This window comes from Trichechus manatus, unplaced genomic scaffold, assembly GCF_000243295.1.
Source record: "Trichechus manatus latirostris isolate Lorelei unplaced genomic scaffold, TriManLat1.0 scaffold00044, whole genome shotgun sequence".
NCBI classification, from domain to species: Eukaryota; Metazoa; Chordata; class Mammalia; order Sirenia; family Trichechidae; genus Trichechus; species Trichechus manatus.
Genome location: NW_004443980.1, coordinates 10,852,220 through 10,872,726, shown reverse-complemented (window position 1 = coordinate 10,872,726; position 20,507 = coordinate 10,852,220). Strand labels below are relative to the sequence as shown.

The following is a 20,507-nucleotide window of genomic DNA, read 5'->3' as shown; positions in this document are numbered from 1 at the left end:
AAGGAAATTCAATGCAGAAAAGGCAGTCATTTCAACAAATAATGGTGCTGGAACAATTGGATAGCCATATGCAAAGAAACAAAACAAAAATTGGATTCATTCCTTGTACTATATGAAATTAACTAACATAAAGTATATCAGAAACCTAAATGGAAAATCCAAAACTATAAAACTTGTATGAGAAAATATTTGGGACCTTGAGTTAGGCAAAGATTTCTTAAATAAGACATTAAAAACACAATCCATAAAAGAAAAAATGTTAAATAGAAGTTCATCGAAATTAAAAACTTTCTTAAGACACTGTTACAAGAATTAAAAGACAAGCAATAGACTGAGACTAAATAATTACAAGTCACATATCTGATAAAAGACTTATATTCAGAATATATAAAGAACTCTTAAAACTCAATACTAAGAAAACAACCTACTTTTTAAAAAATGGGCAAGTAGACTTGAGCAGTCACTTTATCAAAGAAGATGCATGGGTAGGCACATGGAAATAAGCACATGGAAAAAACGGAACACATCATGAATCATTAGGGAGATACAAATTAAAACCACAACGAGATACCACTACCCACCTATTAGAAAAAAAACTGACCATTTAAAAGTGTTGACGAAAATGTGGAGCAACTGGAATGCTCATATACTGACAGCAGGAATGCAAAATGTTACAGCCACTTTGACAACTGCTTATAATGTTAGACATACACTTTTCATAAGGCCCAGAATCTCAACCCAAGTTATTTACCCAAGTGAAATGAAAACTTAAGTTCCCACAAAAATCTGAGTCCCCCCAAACTAGAAACAACCTAAATGCCACTCAACTGGAGAATGGATAAACAAACTGTGGTATATCCATACAATGGAATACTACTCAATATAAAGAAATGAGTTACTGATAGAGGTAGCAACATGAGGGAATTTCAAATATAGTATGGTAAGTGAAAGAAGTCAGGCTCAAAAAGCCTTAAACTATATGATTCCATTTACATAACATTCTAGAAAAGGTAAAGCTATAGGGATGAAAAATAGATTAAAGGTTGCCAAGGCCTTGGGACAGGACGAAGGAATTTTTGGTGTGATGGAACTGTCTTATATCTTGATTGTGGTAGTGGTTATTCCCACTGTTTGTGTCTGTCAAAACTTATAGAACTGTACACTAAAAAGGGAACTTTGACTGTATGTAAATTATACCTTAAAAATGAAAATAAGAAGTGGCTGCCTCTAGGTAGCAGACTGGAGAGAATGAAAAAAAAAAAAGGAGCTAATATTTTTCTATGAATTCTATTCAGTCTTTATATGCGTACATGTATTATTTTGATTAAAAACATTTTAAAGTAAAAACAAAAAGAAAAAATAAAGTACAAAAAAGATATAATCCAAGGACTTAACCACTTCCATTGAGGGGAACTAAAAATGCCTATTTTATAAGTAGTTAAATGCTCTGTAATCATAGGGCCTTAAATTTTAAATTATAATCCTGCTTTGTTTTTAAAGCTATCGGGTTTGTTGGTAATTATCTGCAGAAGTACTAACTTAGATTTATTGATAATACAGGTTTCCTAAATCCCATATTAACGTTAAAAGACCGAAAAAAAATGTTTTAAGTGTGAGAATTTTAAAAATGCTAGTAAATTTAGATAGAACTTTTTATTTATACAAACATATATACAGTATATAAGGAGCCCTGGTGCTGCTAAATGAAAGGTTGGTGGTTTGAACCCACCCAGTGGCTCCAAAGGAGAAGGATCTGGCAATTTGCTTCCATAAAGATTATAGCCAAGAAAACCCTGAGGCAGTTCTACTCTGACACATGGAGTTGCTATGAGTCGGAATCAACTCGACGACACCCAACAACAACATATACGGTAGTATATACAGCGTCTCGTAAGTACATTTTTTCTGTATATTTTCTCTCTCTAAACATTTATGATTACTTTCAAGTTATTGTTAAAATTCTAGAAACAGTTTCTAGTTCTCTCACAACTGTCTGCACGTCTTTATTTTCTTTGCCTTACTTTAACTTAACTACGAATTCTAAAAGAACGCCCATATGCTAAAAAGACTCAATGCCTTAGGCATTAGGATTCAAAAGGTTAGCATTCTTATTTTACTTTTCATCTTCATGAAAATAATAGGCTCTTCAAAGTCAAATTTCTTCATAAATTGCCACTTCTGCTTAATAGTGGTAGATTATGAAAATAAGGAGCCACAGACAAAAAAGGCATTACAGATTTAGAAGCCAAATGATATTCTATATAAAACATCTGAGATGTGAAAAGATGTCCCGATCATGGTTTTCTATTTCAGGAACCTCGTGTATGTCTCCCATGAAAAACGAATACTATTTCTATCTTACATTGGCATAGCTATGAAAAATAGATGCTTCAGTTTTTTCTTTTAATTTTTAAAAATAACCAGTTACCTTAAGCTAATTTTTCATGTAAATTCCAGAAGATAACAACAGTGATAAGGAGTACAGAAAGACTAGTCAGTAGGAGCTGGATTAAACATTTTTCTGTGCATAAAGAACTACTTGGGGCTGTTGGGAGTTAGTCCCTTGATGGCCCTAAAACAATTAAAAGCTCAACTGAACAGTTTTATTTACAAAGGTGAAGATAAATTCAAGGCTATTACATAGCTACTGAATTCCTAATGCAGTACAGGCTTAGGTAAGTATTAACAAATCAGAAACCATGACTGTGTGGTAGGGATACAGTGAGTATTCAGTAAATACCTTCTGCTTTGATCAAAGGCTGTATTTCCATGTTATGGTCTCCCTGGACTCCACCTCTGTGACTTCAGGGTGCCTGATGGTTTCTTTACATGATCTCTTTGGAGTTTTCGAGCTGAAATGGACTTTCGAGATCACCTAGTTCTAATTTCCCTATTTTATATGTTTAGAAATGGAAATTCAAAGACATTAAGTGTCCCCAAAAGATACTAAGTTTCCAAAGATGGATAAAGAATAATTTCTGATCCAATATACCTTCCTCTGGAAGTGCAGGCCCCAGGTATTCCAGATTCAGATGTACAGATCTAAATGGACGAACATTAGAGCTGGAAGAGGGAAGAGACTGTAAAGTGGAGAGCCCTCTCTCCAATCCCAATGGAACCTTAGTAATCATCTAGAGCTGCCCACGTTATATATGAAGATACAAGCTGGGAGACTGTAGAGACCAAAGCCAGAGACTGACGTAGCTTATGAGCTGGGCAGCCTGGCTGCAGGGTTTCTCTGCCTTGTCCAGAGTAGATATGTTGAGCTCTTAGTGAGAGTGGGCCCTCAATAGCTTCCAATTACGATGCTGGAGAGGCAGACAGGGGGACTACAGATAGGTCCCACTGAGAGCAAGTTCTACAGTCACTGGGTGGTGACCTTGGGTAGTGGGGACAAAGCCACCAGAGACACAGAGACACATCGTGCTGACAGGTACGTAACGTTGTGAACATGCCTAAGAATGACTTTCAAACTGTGCTCCCATAGAATACAGAACACAAATATAAAAGCCATTATGACTAAGGAGAGGACTGCAAGCTCACCAAGGGTTGCTGCCTGGTAAGGACGCCTCTGCCTGGTCCCTCTCCTGAGTCCCAGCCCCACACCAGGGGAACTCATTCAGGGAAGGGGAGGGGAACAGACAGATAGATACGGAAACAAACCAGACCCTTCCATCTCTGTTTTAAACTGCTAGAGACACAAGCTTAGCCTCAGGAGGCATGAGAAGAGGACAGCTTTGAAGTAAATATGATGTAACATTATTAAATAATAGAACTAAATCTTAAGAACCAAAATGAGGCTGTTTAAGTAATTAAAAATGACTGAAAAGTTATGGAAATAAACTGAAATATTACAAAGCATCCCCAGAGGCTTTCCAAAGGGCAAAGTTGGTAACTGTTACGGATTAAATCACATCCCCCCCAAAACAGGCGTTGAAATCCTAACCCTTGTACCTGTAAATATGACCCTGCCTGGAAATAGTTTTTCTTTTGTTATGTTAATGAGGCCATACCAGTGTAGGGTAGATCCTAAACCTAATCACTTTTTAGTTATAAGAAGACCAGAATAGACACAGAGACACACAGGATAAAAGGAAGACAGACAATGGAGATAGACGCATCTACAAGCTCAAGAACACCAAGGATTGCTGGCAGATACTAGAAGTTGAAATAGGCAAGGAAGGACCTCCCCCTAGAGCCATGCTCTGAGTTCAGACTTCCAGCCTCCTGAACTGTGAGAAACTAAATTTCTATTCTTTAAACCCACCCACTAGTGGTATTTCTGTTACGGCAACACTAGGTAACTAAGACGGTAACAATTATTAGAAAAATAAAATTGCTTCGTATAGGCAGTTCCCAGGTTATCAACGTCTGACTTACAGACAACTCATACTTAAGAATGGACTGCCATTAAGCCTGTTATATTAAAATTTTGAGTTAAGCGCATACAATGGTTCATAATAACCAGCATATACTACTTTGTGACACTCATGAAAACATTGCATGGGAGTGCTTCTTAAGTGTTTTATATGCACACAAAGGTAAAGTACACATTATATACTAAGACAAACATTTGACTAACTGATGCTAAATAAGAACTGCATGTACCTATTCCAACTTACCTACAAATTTGACTCAAAGATAGGCTTAGGAGCGGATCTCATTCACAACCCGGGGACTGCCTGTATTCATACCCTCAATGAGTTGAGACTTCTCATCAAACTGGTCATACATGCATTATCTTTTTTAATCCTTACAACAACTCTGAGGTAGGTACCATTATTTTCTTCATTTCTAAGAAAAGAAAAATGAGGCTTACAGTGGCCCAACAACTTGCCCAAGATTACATAATGCTTAAATAAATGGCAGGGCCAAATCCAAACCCAAGTCAGTTGACTATAGTATAGAGCACAACTGAACTACTAAACTGACTGAAAGAAGGGTGGGGGGATGGTAAGGGATGGGATAGGGAGGAGGAGGAGGAGGACAACAAGAATATTCAGAACACCAAAAAGACTTCTTGGAAATTGAAAAATTAATATTATTATATAATAAGTGAATATTCACTAGAATGACTGGAAAGTAAAGTTGAAGAATTATGTCAGAAACTAGAACAACATACCAAAGAGGAAAATAGAAAAGATAAGACAATTCAGGAGGGTCAACATTTGAACAATAGAAGTTCTAGAAACAGAACACAGAATATGCGGAAGGAGGAGAAATTATCATAAAATAATTTAAGAAAAGTTCCTAGAAACTACAGATCATGCTTTTATAAATTAAAAGTTTATCAAGTACAATCATTTCTGATATAAACCTTGTTTTGAAAATGCAAATTTATCTCCATCCAATTGGTATATTAGAGAACAATTTGAGCATAATATGAATGTCACATTTGCTTATGTGTGATTTTGTCTGCAAGAAACACTAGGTGAACACAGAAAACTGCACCCAACTGAACCAAGCCTCATAGGAAAACATAAAAAGCAAACATGACACATCTCAAACATACCAGTTACTTCATTTTACCATGTTTGTTATCCTATGAGATTATGTTTTGCTATTCTTTTGCATTTGTTAACCTTTCTATTAAAAAAAAAGCACTCACTTCATATATGAAACATGTCCAAGTGTCCTGTTTCAAAAATGCAAACAGTGCATGCAAAGGAAAGCTATAAGTAACTGAGGTGAAGCTGTAAATAAGGCATTTTGAAAGAAACACGAGAACATGTGACATTTCCCAAACAACAGGCATAAAGGAACCCACATTGTGGACCCTGAAAGTGATACGCAAAAATAAAAGAAACATCTATGGCTTCAACTTTAAGTGCTAGAAGTCAGTAAGAACAAGCTGGACAGAAATAGAAGAAATGGAAAGATTGTTGCATATATGGATTGAAGGTCTAAACGTGAGAAAAATCAGGAACAACCTTTCTCACAGTCAAAGAGAAAGTACTATATACACGATTTGGAAGTGGAAATTGGCGAATCCTGCAGAAGTTGCTTCTTTTAGTGCTAATAGTGGCTGGTTTTGTGGTTTCAAACATCTCTGAACATTTCAAAACCTTCAGCTGTTGGGCCAAGCAGAGTTCAGATGAAAAGGGTACAAAAGAATTTCCAGCAGTGATGCAGAAGTTAATTGAAAAAGGCTAAATATTGGATCAAATTTTCAACAGATGAGACAAGTATCTAATATAAATGGATGCCAGATCTAAGTCTACTGACACTGCTTTATATGCAAGAATTGGATCCACTTAGAAAACGAACTTTTCAAGGATTTGAAGGTCCACTTATATCAAAAGAGAAAAAGTTCTAGGATCTATTTTCACTTTCTAAACAGATCAATGAAGGCCTGATGGCTAGAATATGAGTGACTATATCCTATCAAATTTGACTCTCATACTATTTCTTGCTAAAGTTCTGTTATCAGTCACAACTCTCCGTATTCCCTTAGCGGCACGATCCTATATGGCCTAAGAGAGGTAAGCCCAAATGATGCTGATTTCTCCTTTTAATTCCAACTAAACTTCCTAACAACCTTTAAAAGCATCTATGATGTTATTTTAGTCACTTAAGTTCAGTTCAGATACGCAATTTCAAAACTCCCGGCCAGTACTAACTTTTTAATGCAGGTTTAAAGAGTAAGGGTCAGATTTTGAGCTTTATATTTAAAACTTATGTAATTCAAATTCTCCAAAATAATTTCTTCATATGTAAAATGGGGATTATAATATTTATTTCTTAATATTGTTGTGAGAATCAAATGAGATAACACAAGGAAAGGACTTGGCATTTCCCATAGCAATTAGCGTGAACAACTATTTAGTTAGGATGTGTATTCTGAACTACAGGCAGTGCCCAGGTTATGAACAAGGTCCATTCCTGAATGTGTGTCCTTAAGAATTTGAAGGTAAGTCAGAACAGGTGCATATAGTTCTTATTTAGCTCTACTTTGGCGAAAAACAGGAGCCCCGGTGGAGCAGTGGTTAAGTTTGGCTGCTAACCAAAAGATCGGCAGTTCGAATCCACCAGGCACTCCTTCAAAACTCTATGGGGCAGTTCTACTCTGTCCTATAGGGTCGCTATGAGTCGGAATCCACTCGATAGCAACGTGTTGTGTTTGGCTTTTTTTATTTTTAGTGCAAGGAAAGGCTGGAAGCTTTTTCAGTAATTAAAAAGCTACACGTGCAGCAAGGAAGGTGATTGTGATGAAGAATTTGTTGCAAGTAGGGGTTGGTTCAATTGTTTCAAAGTGAGGGCAAATTTATGTAACATTCAAGGGCCAAGTACGAGTTGTACGTAAATCAGACGTTCTTAACCCAGGGACTGCCTGTACTTGGTTTCAGGTATAACTGAGGTTAATCAAAAGAGATGAGCTTATTTCTCCACTTACTTTTTAAAGTAGAAAGTTTTTTGAAATGGCCTAGTATAAACAGTACTGCTATAAATTATTTCCAAAAGGGATTTTCTCATATGAAAATCACCTTTATACAATTTGCTACCTACCCTGTTTCCTAATACATAATAATTATCCTGATAACCAAGTCATGAATGAACTTGTGACAATTTATAGGGCCCTGGGACTTCATTGTTTTGGTAAAAGGGCAAATCAACTTCTGCTTTTTTTGCTTGATTATATTTTTATAGAGAACCCTCTTTTTTTTTCCTCACCCATTTATCTGATGCCCCACACTACGCTGCAGTCCCCATGGCCTTCTTCATATAGGCCACCTCTGCCATCTTAGTCTCTCCCCAAGGAAAAGCGAAGGAGACGCCTTGTCACCTTCCATGTCTTTTGTTCTTGTAATTTTGGTGTGTGTTGCTCCAAACCCGCCGCTGTCAAGTCAATTCTGACTCATAGCGATCTGATAGAACAGAGTAGAACGCCCCTTAGGGTTTCCTAGGGGTGGATGGTGGATTCAAACTGACGACCTTTTGATTAGCAGGCGAGCTCTTAACCACTGCGCCACTAGGGCTCCATTTGTTGCTCTAGCAGGCAATCAAATGACCTCATCCCCAGAGCAAGGAAGGGAATATACGCTTTCTTTCCCAACACAGCTCCCTTCCACAAATATTTAGTTCACAAATATTTTGTGGCCGGCATGGCGCTAGTCAGGGATTGCTTCTGAATAGTGAAGTAGCCCTCTCTCTATAAAGCTTTCAAATCAGAAAGTGCTGGCAGGCATTTGGTTTATCTTAGCAGCAAGAGTGATATGAGCTAGCATCTAGTTTTATCAGAGTGCTAGAATAGAGGCATCTGTTTTCAGATAAAAACAGCTTTCTTGTTACAAATTAAAATTAAAAGGAGGAAAAAAAAAGTAAAACAAAACTTTTCAACCAAATTTAACTAGGAAAATGGAGCATGTATTGAACATGTATTGAGCAACTATGACCCAGGCAATATAATAAGCCCTCTACACATTATACCATTTAATATTTAACTCAATTCTATTATTCTATATACAAGTGAGTAAACTGAGGCTAAGCAAGATTAATCTGTCCAAAGTCACACTGCTGGTAAATGGCAGGTCTGAAATTTGAACTCAAGTTTGTCCAAACTCTTTCTACTATACTTTAGCACTACCTGTACTAAGCACTGGAGCCTTGATGGCACAATGGTTAAGAAGTCAGCTGTTAACCAAAAGGTCTGCAGTTCGAATCCACCAGCTGCTCCTTGGAAACCCAATGGGGCAATTCTACTCTGAGTTGGAATCGAGTCGACGACAATGGGGCATACTAAACACTGAGATAAGTTCCAAAGTCTGGGAGAGGAGGCAAATTTGCAAACAATAATCATAGGGCATCATAATAAGTGAGATCTTAAGTATGGCAAGTGCCATGGGACCATACGAGGTAACCAACTGCAGGTCAGTAGGGTGGAGGGGCACATCTTAAAAAATTATAGAACGGTTGTAAAATGAAGGCAGAGAGGTACTTACAGATCTTCCAACTCACCACACCCCCAAATCTTGAAAAACATTGCTAAGGAATCTGAAATTTACCCCACGGCACACGCACACCAGGCAATCCTAACAGACACTGGTTGTAAATAGCCAGTTCAAACTAACTGCTGCAAACCAGCTCAATACCAACCCTCCCTGTAGGAACTGGGAGCAGCCACTGAGGTTTTCTGCACAGGAAGGAGCCGACCAGTTCTGTATTTTAGAAAAGTAATTCTAGATATGGTATGGAGGTTGAGTGGAAGGAGGACAAAAGCAGAGATCAGGAACAAATTATGTAAAAAGGTTTATGCTGGAAAAAATAACATGATTTTAAAGGAAGCTAGGTACAATCATCTTATAGCACATGTTCACCATACAGTCTGGCCCACACTACTTTTGGTTAGATGCATCATGTACTCCAGTAGATCACTTACAAGCCTGCAAATGGCAATGAACACAAGTATAGTGCAAAAGTTCAAATTAAAAACAAATCTTATACAATATTAAGATATATACATAAAATCAAAAAGTCCATTATCATGAGATACACGATATGAGAGGTTACTCTCTCTACACATGGTATTTGCCTGCTCTTAACAAGTACTTGATACAGGCTCCATTTCCACATCAAAAAGAAAATATAAAAAATTTAGAGAGCATGCCAAAGGGACAAAAAATGACTTTGACAGTTATAAAAGTAGAGTGGAAGAGAACAAAGAACGGGAAAGGAAATGGACATGGTATCATGTCAGGCCCATTAAGATGGTGAATGCATCTGGATATGTTTTACTATTTACTCATCTGTGAAAATAAAGAGTTGCAAGCTAATGTGTAATTATAAACAAGGTTTTAGATGCATGCTACACTTATTAAGAGCTTGAAAATTTTAAACGATTTAAATCATACCACTTGTTTCATTAAAACAGATCCACTTAGTAATTCTTAGTCCCGTCTCCAATTAATACTAATTTTGAAATGAAAATGAAAGTTTATCATATAAGAAAATATTGCATATAAGTTTTTCATGTGTTTGATCAAAGGGGTCAATTTTACTTGACAAAGTAACAAAAACAGAAAGTCACAAAATCCCCATCTGTGTAGAAGCATAAGGAAAAAAAGTACAAGTGGATATAAAAAAACTACATGTGACTTCCTAAAATTATGAACTTTCAGTAGAAAGTACATAAAATTTTCTTTGAAGTATGGCAATGACCTATATATCAATTTATAAATTAAATACAACTTGTTTGACATAGTCACAAACTTCCCACACACCTGTATTAATCTTCAATCTATTCAGAATTATAGGAACATCAGCTCTAACTAAACTATCCTTCAGTGACTGATTGTACTTTGAATTCTGCATTCAGATGTCAAGGTGGCTAAAGAGCCAGTACGTGGAATACCACGCACTTTGACTTCAGAGATAGGTCAATGGAAATGAAATCAGGTTAACTGTTAAATTTCATTAAGAAGTTTGTTTAAAGAGTGTAGTTCTCTCTTTCAAGATGGTCTTTTTAAAGAAATGTCTAAATCCTTAAATGCGTGGCATTTGATTACAGGATTTGATGAAAAAGTTGTATTTGCAAATTAACATTCACTCTTAAAATATAATAAAGGAGAAAAAGTTTAAAATTATCCTTACCTGCAATCCAATCACAGCAATTGTCAAAGATCAAGTCAGAAGAGTAGATCAAACCATGAAAGAAAAAAGAAAAGAAAAATCAGTCATTTTCCATACTGTTTCCTATACCCACGATTGAGTTATTTCGCATGTGTGTGCACAGCATTCATTTTCATATATTTAGGAATATACTGGCAAATTAAAAATACTTAGCTATGTACACGAAAGTTGCTCAATGTGTTGAATTTTTTTTGTTTCAGTTTTATTGTTTTTTCTTTACTTTATTGTACTTTAAGTGAAAGTTTACAATTCAAGTTAGTCTCTCATACAAAAATTTATTCATACATTGTTATGTGACCCTAATTACTCTCCCTATACTGTGACAGCACACTCCTCCTTTCCACCTCTGATTTCCCGTGTCCATTCAACCAGCTCCTGACCCTCTCTCTGCCTTCTTATCTCACCTCTGGACAGGAACTGCCAATTTAGTCTCATGTATAATCTTTGTTGAATTTTAAAGAAAATGTAAGCGTAATTAACTATTATATCTTATAATTTCATATTTAGAAACAAAAGAAACTAGGGAGTTACATATGGCTACCAAAAAATAATAAAAACTAAGCAACATGGGAAACACTTATATGTGTTCATTGTAAGTAAACAAAAAGCAAGATATAGAATTGTTCATATCCTATGATGACAACTATAAAAAAGAATGCATATATGCGGTAGCTGGCCTTCAAGATGGCCTCCAGTGATCCTCCCCTCCTATTCACGCCCTTGTATAGTCCCTCCCACAATGAAGAATGCTGACCTGTGAAAAACACTGGATAAATGATGGTGTGTGACTTCCAAGGCTAAGTCATAAGGCTTCTGCCTTGCCCTCCCTTTGATCACTGTCTTGAGGAAGCCAGCTGTCATGTCATGAAGACCCTCATACAGCCCAGTAGAGAGTTCTATGTAACAAGGAACTGGGGCTTCCTGCCACCAGCCAGCATCAACTTGCCAGCCATGCAAGTGAGCCGTCTTGGAAGTGGGTCCTCTAAGTCCAGTCAAATCTTCAGATGACTGTAGCTGACATCTTGACTGTCCTCATGAGAGACCATGAACCAGAACCACCAAGCTAAGACACTCCTAAATTCCTGACACACAGAAACTGAGTAAAATAATAAATGCTTACTCTTGTTTTAAGCCACCAAATTTTAGGGTAATTTTTTATGCAGCCATAGCGAACTAATGTAATACTTATTTTAACGTAACATATACTTAAAAGGAACATACTAAAATAATAATAGTACAGTACAAGAAGATCAGGATGATTAATTTCGCTACCTCTTAAACTTTCTGCAAGGTATGCTACTTTCATTGCTCCATTTTTAAAAAGCACATCAATGCTCATATTTCTAATCATCCCATTCCCACCATTTTCTTTAGAGTTTTACCTAAGACATCTATTTATTCATCAAATGCCAATGAGGAGGGTAAGTCAAAATGATCATGGTTCCTGACCTCATGGCACTTACAGTCTAGTGGGAAAGAGACCTTAATTGAATAATGCCACAAATTAGTCTAGGATCCCTAATTTTGCTTCATGTGATTCTGGAAGGCAAATTAATGCATACATGATTAATAAACAGGGAAATATCAATATAACACAAAAGCTGTGTTGGTTCACATGGGTTTTTTCCCTGCACAAGGGGAGTTAGAAAAGCCAGTGAATTACAACCATTAGCAAGAAAGGAAAGAGCTCTCAACTCTGCTGCTCTACCAACTGCAGGGAGTCTTCTCATCTGTATTCAGCAGAACCTAGAAACAAGCACTTCCTCCAGGAGTCACTCCCAGCTCTGTGCTCCTTTGGGCTCACGCACGGCCTCTCACCCAACCGCAGGCAGCCCCCTGGCTTCCAGCGCCACTTCTTTCTGCGTCATCTCAGTACCTGCCACCTCTGCTCTAATCAGAATGTTGCTGGCATTTCACTCTGCTTTTTTGTGTATTTTTAATACCTACCACAAGAGCTTCCAGCTGTATTGAACTGGTATCAATTTTTTATTGTCTCGGTGCTCTGGTTACAAAGCTGCCTAAGTTTTGAGTAGTCAGCCCCAACCCTATTTTCCCCATAAACTGTCTTACTTTTAACATAGGATTTTGCAGAATGATAAGGTTTTTAGGAACATATGTAACATCTGTAGAAGAAATGCCTGCCCTGCTAAAGAAAAGTTCACAGTACTAGGGCAGTGTGTCACAGAGGACCCTGACCTAATATGGAAGAGCACAAGCAAAGGTCTAACGCAGAGACAGGCGTACCCGGAGAGTCTCTCAGGGAAAAACGAAATGCAGGCTTGAGCAAAGATGTGTCCAGCCTAGGAAAGCTATATTCACTTCAGATGGGGCAGGGGAGGGGGGTGAGATTGATGAGACTAATTCAGTGGTTCTCAGCCTTGGCTGAACTTTAGAATCAAGTAGGAAGTGTTTCAAAAATACACATGCTCGGGCCTATTCCACAGAGATTCTGATTTAATTGGTTTTGTGTGAGTCCCGAGCATTGATCGGTTTTAAAAATTCACCCATTTGATTCCACTGTGAAGCCAGGGCCAAGCACTAGACCAGGGCAAGGCACCAGCAACAATTAGACAACTGGAAAATAGGTCTTAGGAAGCATTTAAAATACTCTCTCTCTCTATGGATATATACATTTGTTGTTGTCGTTGTGTGCTGTTGAGTCAATTCCAACTCATAGCGACCCTGTAGGACAGAGTAGAACTGACCCATAGGGTTTCCTAGGCTATAAATCTTTATGGGAGCAGATGGCCAGGTTTTTCTTTTCATACACACACACACACACACACACACACACACCCAGACACACATACATACACCATTTTAATTAGTAAATAAGACTGCCTATTCCCATACGTAGGGCTGGAAATAAGCAGAGCTAGCGTATGAGGGGAGTCCTTGGATGGAGCAAACAGTTAAAACACGTGACTACTAACCAAAAGGCTGGTAGTTTGAACCTACCCAGAGGCGCCTTGGAAGACAGGTCTGGCAATCTGCTTCTAAAAGGTCACAGCCATGAAAATCCTACAGCGTGCATTCTGCTCTGCACACGTGGAGGCACTATGAGTCAGAGCACTAATCTAGGTTTCTGGGTGAGGCAGCATGTAGGGCTGGTACCTAAGGACAACTTTGAGATGTAGAACCTATGATCCTCATTGCCGCTGGGGATAGGAGTAGGGTAAGGGAGGCTTAGACCTATAGTTCCAGAGGGATTTGGGTAAGCTATTCAAAAGGAATTCCTGACTTGGTACACTGGAACAGTAGGACACACCATTTAAAAACATGGCCATCTTCTGAATGTCAAAATAAAGGACAAAAAAAAAAAAAAAAAAAAAAAAAACAGAGTGGTTTAAATACATTCCTATTATATGGTGGTAGAAAATAGGTTGCAATATAAGTGCTGTCAGTAAGTTGTACACCTGTAAATAGTTGAATTGGCAAAAGTTGCTTGATAAGTGTATTTATAACAATGACCAAAAAAAAAGTAGCTGCTGAGGCTGTTTATGTACAACCAGACACCTCATGGGATTTGGTTCCCTGGTTTGGAGGTCTAGGGTCATGGTTTCATGGGACATCCCAGTTAATTGGCCTAATATCATATTTAGTGCTTCTGTTGTACCTCTTCTAGTTTTTTGCCTAGTGCGTGGGGTCTTAAAAACTTGCAACAGGCCGTCCAAGGTACAATTGGTCTCTGTTTGCCTAGAGAAACAGAGGAAGAAGAAGAGTCAGGAATAGGAGGAAGAAATGGAATGTGTAGCCAGTTGCCTCCATGAACTACTGCCCCCTTTGCCATTAGACCAGAAAAACTGGATGGTGCCTGGTTACCATTACTGAACATTTTTATCAAAGATTCTATAGGAGAATCCTGATCAAAAGGGGGAAAATGCAGAACAGAATTTTCAATACTCATGGAATGTAGACTTTCTGGAACCATGGGTGCTGGATGAACCCCTGAAACTACTGCCCTGAGATAATCTTTAAAATTTGAACCTTAGACCAAAAATATCCCTTGAACTATTCTTGAAACCAAACAACAACTTAGCTTAACTAGTAAAGAATGTCTGCCTTGAGCATTGTACTCTTAAGATCTATCTATACGGGATGAAATTGACAACAGCAACTCAAAAAACTGGATAGGAAACTTAGGGGCAGTGAGTTTGTGTTGATGGAGGAGGAGCAACTTGAAAAAGGAGGGTGAGAATGGTTGCACGACTTGAAAAATGTAGTCAATGTCACTGAACTGTACCTGTTGAAACTGTTGAATTGGTGTATGTTCTGCTCGGTATATTCTCAACAACAACTATAAAAATAAGATAAATTATAAAAGTAAAAAAAAAACAGGTTATCAAAGTTGGTGATCAGAGTTGTAGGAGGAAATATTTTTAAAACAGAGATTCCTGAGCTCAATGTCAAACCTATGAATTAGAATCTCCAGAGGCAGGAAATAATAAATCAACAAAAATAGCTGCTAGCATTTATTCAGCATTTATTATAGTCAGGAAATCTTCTAAGCATTTTCTATGTATCATCTTATTTTGTTTCTGCAAGAATCCTAATAGTTAACCAGGGCACAGAAAAGTTAAGTAGCTTGCCCATGGTAAATGGTCGAGCCAAGACTCAACCTGAGCACCTAAACAGTCTGTGCTCTTAACCATAACATTCTGCATTATTTAAAAAAAAAAAAAAAAAACTCTCCCCACCTCCAACAAACCAAGTGTTTTGAGGCAGCCAAATCCATCTAGTATTTGGGAGCCACTAGATGATATGATTGTTTAAAGTCACTTTTAGCCACATCATTCCACGAAATCAGGCTCACAATCAGCAATGTCTTCCATTATCAGGCTTTATGCTCAAGTAGCATTATTGCCTGTATTATGAAGAATTTACTACTATGCTAAACATACAGAAATAGTTCTCATATAGAAGATGGGTTTGTATCTAAGACTTCTGTTCTGACAAAAATAGAAATTTTACATAACATACTTTTTTCTTAACCTCACTTAGCAAGCTGCTGTCTCTTGCCAGTTCTTCCCTAACAATAGCTCTGCCTTTTACTTCTTTTTCTGTGCCTACTGCCACCACCCTAATCCAGACCCACATCATATGACCTCCAGATTACTACCATATATCCCAAATGGTTGATCTGGCACCAACTTCTATTCAGCCCAATCCAAGCCAATCCATCCTGCATACTGCTTCCTGGTCAATTTCTCTAAAATGTTGCTTGCTTGTCACCCATTCAATTAAACCAGTTGCCACAGAGACAATTATAACTCTTGGCAACTCCACGTGTGTCAAAATAGAACCGTCCTCCACAGAGTTTTCAATGGTTGGTTTTTCGGAAGTAGGTTGCCAGGTCTTTCTTCCTAGGTGCCTCTGGTAGACTTGAACCTCCAACCTTTTGGTTAGTAGCTGAGCATGTTAATGATCTGTACTACCCAGATACTCCTCCATTCAATTAGAAGTCCTTTAACGATCATAGACTATCTATAGGATAAAACCCCAACCTTTAGCCTGGCATTCAAGGTCTGTTAACTAACTGCCCCTATCTTCAACTTCTTTTTTTTGTTTTTTTTAATTCAGTTACATTTTTTAACCCAAAATTTCTTCATAAAAACAAAAATGAAATATACTTTAAACTACATTTAAAATGAGAAAAATACTTAAATTATGGGCTAATTCTTTAAATCCTCTTAATAAGATTCTAGCTATCTTAGAGTCAAATGTTCTAATTTGGTACTACTCAGATGAGCTGCTTTTTCTAACAGTTCTTAAATTTTTGCAGAACCTGTAGGAGGATGTTCTTAACACAAGCTAAACTCTTGCATCTGATCTTTCAGATCATCTCAAAGCTTAGAGTTAATTTAGTTTCAGAGTATACAGTTACACAGAAACTCTGCTCCAAGGAAACAGGGAGCGTTTAGGCTGTCTTAAAGCACGCATCTTTTATATAATCCACAAAACCTGGTTGTTAATCTTGGGTAAGATTATTTTTATTTAAAAAGATATAGTATCTTGACAGGAGGAAAGTATATACATCCTAGAAAATTACAAGCTAGCAAAAGTTATCCATGTATTTTAGTCATGAAAGTCCCACTTACTCATCTATGAGGTTAAAAATAAAAGTTCTACTAGCAAGGAGAACTGATAAGAAAGGATCAAGTGACTATGCTCTAATATCCATTTCAGGTGGAAATAATTTATCAGTCATTTCTCCTGTCTTCTATGGTGCTCTTATAAAAGTTCTCATTTCACCAGGAGGGGTGAATGAAGGAAGAGAAAAAAAAAAAAAACTCCATAAACTGATGATTTCTGTAGCCATAAGGTAAAATCCATAGGAGTAGGAATGTGGCAGGTGTGTAGGCAAACATTTTAGAGAGCCAGAGAAACACAGGACTGCTGTTGGAATCTATGGCCTCCTCCCGTCCCCTTCCTCTGTACCGCTCCACTATTGCTTCTGTATTGCTCAGTGATGTTAAATTGATTCATTGCTTCAATGAATGTATTTTAAAGGATTAGAAAAATATACAAATAATGAAGAAAACAAATGCAGAAGAAGACCTCTCTATAGTCCAGTCTTTCATAACAGATTCACAGAACAGCTCCAGGCCTGGAAGTACATAGGAGAGGAAAGACGTACACTGTCAAAAAAAAAAAAAAAAAAAAGGCAGTAGCATCCACAAACAAACAAACAGAGCAGTCCAAGAGACTGAGTAAATAAAGGCACACCAAAAAAGGTACAGCTGCCTGGGACAGCTCTCTAGTTACTACCAATCACCATGGAACTTCACCAGGGAAAGAGATTCGTGTCTGGTCACATCTTTTATAATCAATATTATCTCATTCACACAAATTCAGAGTCTAAAACATCATTATAGAAAAGATATCTCAAAGTTGCTCGCCAAGTAATTACATTTGTTTCTAACACTCCTTGGAACTAGAGAATCCTACTAAATGACATGAAGAAGCACTCATAGTTTGGTGCCACTTTTTACAAGAGTGGCCTTTGATGAAGACTTCTGAAGGCCTCGTAGTTGTCTTCCTTCCTCCAAACCCCCTGTTACAAACCCCCTGGTTTTCTACCCTGGTTTGCTATTTTGCAGAATTGTAGCCATGTTCTAGTGCCCCAGAGCCTGGCTTAACTTTAATTGGGAAAAAAAACACAGATAAACAAAAAGCAAGCTGACATCAGGTGTGGTTTTTGAGAGCACAAGTTCCAGAGTCTCTGCTGGGTCCAGTCCTTGTTCCCTCCATATCACCTACTGCTTAATCTATTGCTTCATCTTAATCCCAATTCGATAACAAGTATTCAAATGGCTCACTGACAAAGGTTAAGTTATATTCTCCTGCTTAAGAATCAGGAAAGCATGGGATGTAGTTTAGAAAGTTTTCCATCAGAAAAGTTAAAATTTAAAAGTACTGGAATATAAAATCTTGAACAATTAACCACATAGAAAACTTTGATTTTAGATAATCAGTAGTTTGCTGTGCATCAAAGCAAAAATAGTCTACAAAAATACAATCCTGCCACCTTGTGGTAGACATTCAAAAGTATTTCATCACTTTATATCATATTATTTTATTTTAAAAAATGTGCTTATTTGGAAAAACAATCAAAATAACAATTATTTTGAACTATTAAATATTACTGTTGATATTCACTAAAATTTACTGAAATTTATTAAAGTGTAAATGTTTTAGCTTAATAAAATTATTTCTAGGGTCAAAACTAAATTCTCTCTTCAAACATAAGATGTAGAAATGCAATTGTGCAACACATGGAACTCTTAATAACTCCACATCAATAATGAAGTCTTTCTGGTAGTTAAATAATCATCACGTTAAGTAAATGGAAATGCAAAATTTTTATTGCTTACTAGACTGCATTGCTTGATCAATTTTAAAATGTAAAGTAGGAATAAAGTACAGTAAATTCCTATACTTTTACTAAATATATTTTATAATTCTTAGATTGTTAGGATTCTTCGATGAACGTAAGTAAAGCATTATTATGTTTCTTATCATTGTGTTGATGTAAAAAAAAAGGTTAGTTTTTAAAAAAGTGGAAAAAACAACAACACAGGATCAACATTTCAGAGCTCCATGCATTCTAAATCATTGTTCCTATTTAGAAAATTATTAAATGAAGGATTGGAAGTTTGTTCCATGAAAATATGAACTACCAATTACAGAAGAATACGATAGTATTAGGTTGAACCATATGCAACTTCTATTTATGTAGGTCAAAAATGGTTGAATACAGTTCAAGGTAATACAGTTACATCTACTGAGATGTAATAATTAACATCTATTGAGAGCTTCCTATACATGCGTGCTGTGTACTTTAGGGCTTTGGACTGATTCTGGCTGGTTCAGTAATGGCCAATGAAGTGAAATCTGAACAATAAACTGAATGGAAAAAATTACAGGCCAAAGCCCTGCTAGAAACTTAATCTCCCTTTTAGAAAACAACGGCAGCATGCATGTTGCACAGCAACCAAATCTCTTGACTGGCAGAGTCAGAAACAGTGGCACCCTGCTCAAAAATGGCAGCTGACTGTGCTGCTTTGAACATGTGTTGTTTTCCATGTCCAGGCAATAATCCAATTTCCCGCATCAGGCTCCTGAAAAGGCTCACTGTGCCTCTTCCAAGTCTCCCATTCCAAGGCTTTGACTTGTAATTTTTCCTGTTCCACTTATCATTCCACTTCACTCAAATTTTAAAAATTTGGAAAAATATTACATAGCAAACGTACACCAATTAAACAGTTTCTACATGTACCAGTTAGTAACATTGCTTATATTCTTTGAGTTGTACAACCATTCCCACCCAAATTTTACAAATCTGGCAGCTAATTTTAAAATTTTGGATCTGTTCTGATTTCGCATCTTCGGCCATGACTGAACCCTGTGTTCTTTACCTGATCCATCTCATTTAATAATCTTCATGTCAAACTTGTGAAGAGGTACCCTTATTACCCCCATTTTACCAACAAGGTCATCAAGGCTTAGAAGTAAAATAACCTGCCCTAAGTGACAGAGCCTGTCTGCTTCCAGTTTCCATGGTCTTAACTACAATATTCAATAGGATAGCTATCTATATAGACAAAAATGGAATATCTGCTTAAAGTATTTCTGAAAAGATAATTAGATCTTTTAACAAAATTTTTTTGTCTTTCTGTTAATAATGAATTTCAGTAACATTATGTTTCCTTCTTTACTCCAAAAATATTTGGAAAGAAGGGCAAACAGCATCAATTGAATTTACTTCTTTAACAAAAACTAGTCAACTCTTTTATCTCACAAACTGAGGATTTTCCCTTCTCTTTTCTCTTATGAACAAGCATTTTTTACTTTGCATGCTGGTATCAATTCCTTAGATACTGATAACCATTAGTATATCTGATTTCTCTCTCCCATTCATCCAACTAATAAATATTTGAGAAGCTCCTAGGTATGCCAGTTGCTGAGGACAGAAACACGAAAAGACACTCCTTACCCTCAAAAGTTTATAGTACAGTAGGAAAGACAGTACAATAATCAGTATTTCAGGACAAATATGTACAGAATATAATGAAATTTTGGGGGAAAGTCAGCTAATTTTGTTTTGAGGTATCTATTTCTGTCCATTCCTTCCACCCCCAATTGTGCAGCTTTGCTCAGTGTTCATTTTCATAGTGTTAAGTCTAGTACTAAAAGGAATCAAGATCAGCATTAATAGATAAAAGTACAAAACAAGGGTGGGGGGAAATACTAAACAGACAATAGATAAGTGGTTAACTTTCGTGAAGGGTAAGACAGTACACAATACTGGGGAAGCCAGTACAACTTGTACAAGGAAAGGTCATGGAAACTCCATAGACACATCCAAACTCCCTGAGGGA

At 37.0% G+C, this 20,507-nt stretch overlaps 1 protein-coding gene across 3 annotated transcripts in view; it reads right to left on the bottom strand.

Annotated features, from left to right (window-relative positions):
* Window positions 1-20,507, bottom strand: part of TSC22D1 (TSC22 domain family member 1) — a 131,308-nt gene that overhangs the window by 14,740 nt on the left and 96,061 nt on the right. The window contains exon 1 of one of the 3 annotated variants that reach the window (XM_023731606.1): window positions 14,243-14,269. The exons of 1 other annotated variant lie outside the window; for it this stretch is intronic. The gene's annotated coding sequence lies outside the window, so the exon portion shown is untranslated. Of the gene's footprint in view, window positions 1-10,587; window positions 10,757-14,242; window positions 14,270-20,507 lie in introns of those variants that run through there. One more of the 3 variants, XM_023731607.1, reaches the window with a different exon arrangement.